Source organism: Pocillopora damicornis, chromosome 7 (genome assembly GCF_964200805.1).
Source record: "Pocillopora damicornis chromosome 7, jaPocDami1.2, whole genome shotgun sequence".
Taxonomy (NCBI): domain Eukaryota; kingdom Metazoa; phylum Cnidaria; class Anthozoa; order Scleractinia; family Pocilloporidae; genus Pocillopora; species Pocillopora damicornis.
In genome coordinates, this window is record NC_142676.1 from 20,593,300 (window position 1) to 20,599,834 (window position 6,535).

General features: G+C 36.3%; 1 long non-coding RNA gene across 1 annotated transcript; it reads left to right on the plus strand.

Moving 5' to 3' along the window:
• The first annotated feature begins 1,761 nt into the window (after window positions 1–1,761).
• On the plus strand, window positions 1,762–6,295 carry LOC149043065 (uncharacterized). Its single transcript, XR_016188123.1, has 4 exons — window positions 1,762–2,489; window positions 3,478–3,648; window positions 3,921–4,061; window positions 4,530–6,295. It is a non-coding gene; the product is annotated as an uncharacterized LOC149043065 (long non-coding RNA).
• The last annotated feature ends 240 nt before the right edge of the window (window positions 6,296–6,535 follow it).

Here is a 6,535-nt window from a genome sequence, read left to right on the forward strand (position 1 = left end):
AAAAATAACTCTTGCATGCATAGCATGCCTATGTTTTGAAATAGGTGTATGCCCTTAGCCAGACTTGAGCTCACTATTTCATTATACTAATCCGACACCCGTAGTATCACTACACTTGATTCCAAGGATCCAGTACCATCCAGGTATCCCAGTTACCCTGCTCACAGGGTCTAGTTTACGATATTTAAGCTGAGACGTGGCTGGAAACCATTCATCGCCTTTATTACATGTACCGAGTTTAAAACTAAACTTGTTGAAAGAGATGCACTTCTGAGAGAAAATAACAAGGGTACATGTACATTTCGTCGCTTGCACGTGATTTTATTTGTTTTGTTTTTTTGTCGATATTTAGGCTGAGACGTGGCTAGAAATATCAGACACCATTCATCATCTTCATTTTATGTGCAGTTTAGGTTAAACTTGTTGCGAGCGGCACGCTTTTGAGAGAAAATAACAAGGGTACATGCAAATTTCGTCGCTTTGCACGTGATTTTTTTTTTTGTCGAAATTGAATCAGTTGCGTCATTTAAGAGGCCATTCGCCTAAGAAACGACCGAGGATATCTGGCTAAAAATTAAAATCGGCTGATTTTTTTCTTCCAAGTAGAGGTTACCTAATACTATTTAAGAATGAATTTCTTTTGCTTCAGTTTTGCTTTAAACCAAAAATATCGAGCCGCGAACTTGTTACGTCTGATAGCAACAAAATCTGTCCCAAAATATGCCCTTTGAAAAACCGGTTCAAAAATCACTATTGCAACACAAAATAATGAGAAAACTACGCAGTTATGAAGAAAAAGGCCTTTTAATGCAATATCATTCGATATAACACAGAAGTGATGGGCTCATGTCAACAGTTGATATGGGAAAAGGATCTTGTATATTTGAAGCGTGGTCTGGGATTGATGGTAAATGTCTCTGTATTACAACACTTAATGGCAATTTTCTTAAATGATAAGGTTTGGAAAGTAAAAGCTGTAAAACCTAAGAGCTTACCTTCGAAACTTAGATTGCTGTTTTGACATTTTTAGTTTTTTTATTTTCTTTGAGTGACCCGTAAGGATAAGAAACAGTACAAAATAAAAAGACTACTTATAGGTTCTCGTGTTGTTGTTGTTTTTTTTTATTTTAAACGTGTGAACGGTACTTGATTTTTAATTCTCAATTAGTGATTGAGAATTAAAAATCAAGTAATTATTTATGTGTGTGAATAGATATCTTTGGACAAAGCAACTTTCTGGAGAGTATTAGACCACCTTCAAATAAAGAGATGATTTCAAAATGGGCTGATATTTCATTCCCATCTCTGATTTAGTAGCACACTGTAGGGAGTTGAAGAATATTTTGATGAATTGATTTTACCGAAGGTAGAGTACTTGTTGGCGAATATTTAAATTTGCCACGCATAGACGAGGTGACCATTCTTTGGTTTTCATTGCAGAGACTCTTATCCCGCTTAAAAGAAGCACCAAAAACGCTAGCCTGCGTTGCTGGTGGCATGCGATTTTGGGAACGGAGAGAAAAATGAAATACCGCCCCCAAAATCATAGACCGCCAGCAACGCAGGCAACAAAAAGGCCAGTTGTATTGTGTTCTCAGTTGTTTTTTGTGAATTCCAGACGAAGAATTTCTAATCACTTTTTATTAGAACTGCAACAGAAAATTAAGGAAAAAATAGTCAAATGAAACCTGAAATTATTTTGCTTCCGGGTAATTTACTTCCGGGTTGCGCCATCTTGAAATTTTTTTCCGAGAGGTCCTAGGGATGAGTTTATGTAATCAAAATGGCGGCATATTTTGCACCGTAATAAACTTATTCCTAAAATATTCCAGCGAAGTATGGAAGGTCTACATGTATATGACAGTGGTTAATCGTCTGAAGAGAGCGACGAGTCTCCGAACAAGAAACTAAAAGTTACGGAATCTGATAACATCATAATTTACGCGGGGAGCAAAACAAAACCGAGAATGGAAAGGTAGAGTCTCGTCTCAAGCCTGGAGAGCAATGTAGATTATTTTCAAATAACCTGACTGAATCAAAACTCATTGCAAATACCCGTAACTCATCCGTGAGTACTCAAAATGATTTTTCTGGACCCTTTATTGATGATAAACACAAAACCTAAGAGACAAAGAGAGAAATTGGCTCAAGCAACATCCTCATCTCTCATGGTGAATAAGTCGTTACAAGACACTGATTTAACCTTGAGAAATGGGTAATTGAAAGGAGCAAATTATCACCCAGGTAAAGCTGAATTTACAAACCGCAAGGACACAGATCAAGTATGCAGACCATCAAAGAAGTTGCATTTAAATCTTAAAGGTCACACTCAGGTTGTTAACTGCATCAGATGAAATGTTACATAGAGACAATAATCATTTGTTGTTGTCTGCATCAATGGATCATAAATGTCAAATGGAGTCAGTGTGTGTCACAAGTGCTGAGTTGTGGTTATGACAAAACTGCAAGACTGTTTGATGTAGAAACAGGTATTTGAAACATTGTGGGTGTATTAACAAAAGTTGTGAATGTTCAACTTTTGCTCTACAATATGAAAATATTAAGCAAGAGATCGGTGTAAGGTAAGGGAAACATAACTAGGTGGAGAGTGTTATCTTGTATACTCAGGCATGGTGCAGCACATTTAAATTGTGTGTGTGAGATTGAGAGTGGGTGGGTGGGGGAAACTCATCCAGTATATTAACCCTTTACACCCTAACATCAGTATGTATATTCTCCATACTGATCTCCATATGTTTCCTAAGGTGCTCACAAGGAGAGTTTGGTTAGCAATGTAGAGCCTCTTTAGTTGATGATCATTTCATTCATCCTCATGACCTTTATGTTTGATTCAAGGGTGATATACAGTTGTAAGGAGAAATTTGATGTTAGTCACTCTTAGGAGTTAAGGGTTAAGCCAGGTACAAACTGTTCCTTAAATTATCCTAAAAACTCATAATTTCTGCTTCTTGAAACACAGGTTGGTGCTGATCAAAGGTAAAATGGCCTAGCACCATATATAATTTTGCACAATCATATTATAATCCTGATGAAACAATTTGAAAAGATTACAATACTAAATATTTTGCCAAACTAATTTTATGTTGTGCTAACAATTTTGTGGAGCCTGAAACATTGGGGGCTGAGCCCTCCACCAAATATTTGCATGGAGAGCTGGAGTTTCTCCCCCCCCCCCCTCCCCTGCCCCTGCACTTGTTCTTTGTGCATTTTGAGCAAAAACAAAAAAGCTGTTACAATGTGAACATTGTTTTGTATATATTTCTTGGACGTGGATGAAACAGATTGTAAACTACAGTATAGCTAATTCACAGCACTTGAGCACTTGACACAAATAAAAATAACCAGGCCACAAAAAAATGACAGGCACACAAACTAACTAATAATGTTTTTGTCATTTAACCACAATAGGATAATAATTGGATAGAATTTTCATTGGGAATGTCTTTTTTTTGGTAGATTACAACAACATACTCAGCTCTATTTGGTCCAGTACAGGATATCACATTTCTACCATAAGCAGAAGAATTTGTTTCTGTTGCTGATGTTGTCAGACAGAATTCAACAGACAAGGGGATCATGGTGTGGGATTTTAGATCAACAGCAGTTTTATCAAATCAAATTTATTAGGTAATTAGACTGCACTTTAAGAAAAGTACCCCAAACCTTTTACACCCTGACATCAGTATGCATATTCTCCATACTGTTCTTTATACATTTTCTAAGGTGCTGACAAGGAGAATTAGTTGAACAATCAAGAGGATCTTTAGTTGGTGATCATTTCCTTTATTCTTGTGACCTTTAGGTGTCATTCAGGGGTGATATTGTAAGGAGAAATTAGATGCTAATCACTTGTATTTTACTTATGGGTGATAAAAGTATATTAATTTTGGTATTTTCAGGAAGCTTTTACATGCACTTGCTTGAAGGTCCACCCTTATGATTCACACTTTGTGGCACAGTCAAATGGTGACTACATTGCTTTGTTCTCAACAAGAAAACCATACAAGCTGAATAAGTTTGAAAGATATGAAGGCCATAAGGTAATAAACTTTAACATGTTACAATATCAATTACATTATTATGGCATGCAATCTTGAAAAATTCCCTACCCTTGGAGGTTGATCCATCTGAGAAAAAATATGTTCCAGTGAAAATCCTTTGGTTTGCAAGTCCCCATTGGAAAGGCCCATTTCAAACAAGATTTCCCCCACCCCCACCCCCCCCCCCACATTAATTACTTTTCAGGAATCCTCAATCACACGCCAGGCTGGGTTCCCACCCCATCTTTGGCTCACTGCCTCAAGAAAATCACATTCATTCACAACTCATGAAGCAAACAGAATGATATTTACTTTCATTTTGAAAAGCTTGTGATGTGGAAAGTGTGACGCAGAAACAGATCTCAAAGTCAGATCCATCCCTTAAGGGAATGTACAGGGCTCTACAAGAAAAATTTTTGATAAAACTGAACACTTCCTTCTTATTAATATTTAATTTGTTACTTTTAGGTTGTGGTTATCATAGCAGATGTGATGTCAGTCCTGATGGAAAAAAATTTGTTCTGGCTCAGCAGATGGGAAAATTTTTTTTCCAAGATCACAGCATGGCTTGTGTGATAAGGACAATAGAGGCTCACTCTGCTCCATGCACAGATGTTGCCTACCACCCCACCCTACCCAGCTGGGTGGCAACCTGTGGGTGGGATGGGCAGGTTAAAGTTTGGACATAATATCTGAGCAAAGCAATTTTCAAATAATAGTTCTAAGATCAACCAAGGATCGTTTACAATTGGTTTTGTGTTCCTTTACTCTGTGATTGGTCTGGAAAACTCCATTCTCAACTTCCACTCCACCAGATATTATTGACCCTTTACACCCCAAGAGTGATAAGCATCTAATTTCTCCTTACAATATCACCCCTGAATCACTCATTAAGGTCATGAGAATACAGAAAATGATCACCAACTAAAGAAGCTCTTGATTTTTAAACAAATTCATCTTGTCAGAACCCAAGGAAATGTATAAAGAACAGTATGGAGAATATGCATACTGATGTTAGGGTGAACAGGATTAACTAAGAGTGATTTTGCCTCGCTCAATTGCATCTTTTACCTCGTGATATGCATTTTAACCATTTAACCCCTAAGAATGACTAGCATCTAATTTCTCCTTACAATATCACCCCTGAATCAAACATTAATGTCACAAAATAGGAATGAAGGAAATGATCACCAACCAAAGAAACTTGTAATTATTAGACAAATTCTCCTTGTCAGCACCTGAGTAAATGTACAGAGAACAGTATGGAGAATATGAATACTGGTGTTAGGGTGTAAAGGGTTAATTGTTTTTGTCATTATTAGAACAATTGTTCAAATGAGTATAAAAGTAATCTAGGATTGTTTTGGTTTTGCTTCACTACATTGAGTGACCAATCAAAAATTTCCAGCCACTGTCTTAACCCTTTCATTCCTAGGATCTCATTGGCAATTCTCCTTACTGTGTGTCATACAATTCTTATGATGTTAGTTTGGAGAATTTGGTGTTGGATCAACTAATAATCCCCAAATTGATATGTTTCTTTATTCTTATCACTTAGTCAGCTTCACTTAGCAGTAATGATGTAAGGAGAACTTCTGTCTTGGTCACTCATAGGAGTTAAAGAGTTAATCAACTAGATTTAATATAAAAACTAATCAATAAAATATATAAAAGCCTTGTTCACTTGCATTTTCCCATTCTTTGGGCAGTTTTCTTGTTTTCACTTTGAGTTCACGTTGGCTCCCTGAGATGCATGTAACTATCTGTGCTCTGATTGGCTTTGATCACTTTTGGATTTACCACACCACAGTGGAAGTGTACATAATTCAAATTTCTTTGGTTCCCCATTATTGCAAGACAATTAAAATCTTAAGCAATTATCTGTTCATGAATATACTCATATTTTATTCAAGTCTTATCTCCTTGATATAAAGTTGCATATGAAATACTGATCAATCTTTAATCCAACTATTAAGCATACACTTGACACCAAACCACATAGGATCTTTCTTTCTTCATTCCTGTTCCTATTCCTTTGGGCACTCATATATCAAGACGGTCAACTAAAATCATTACATCAAGGAGTTACCTAAGTGTTGTGCAATTGTAGCTTAAAGAATAATCTCAATTTTGGAAAAAGGCATGCAGGAATGAACCCTTTAACTCCCAGGAGTGATTTATATGTAACTTCTCCCTACAATATCCATACATTAACCAACAAACATTTAATGAGATTACTCAAACTTATCAGTTAGAGGTTGTTATCATGATATAACACTAAATTTTTGTAACTAAATTACAAGGAAATGTGTAACAGTTAGATGTGAGAATTAACAATCAGATCGTGGGAGTTAAAAGGTTAAAAGAACCAAAAAGAAAGGTAGAGACTAGCAATAAGTTTCGCTTTGAATAAGAACTATGGAACATTATCACAAATTATTGCTTACGAAAGTTTGTGGGTCTTGATTACTTTA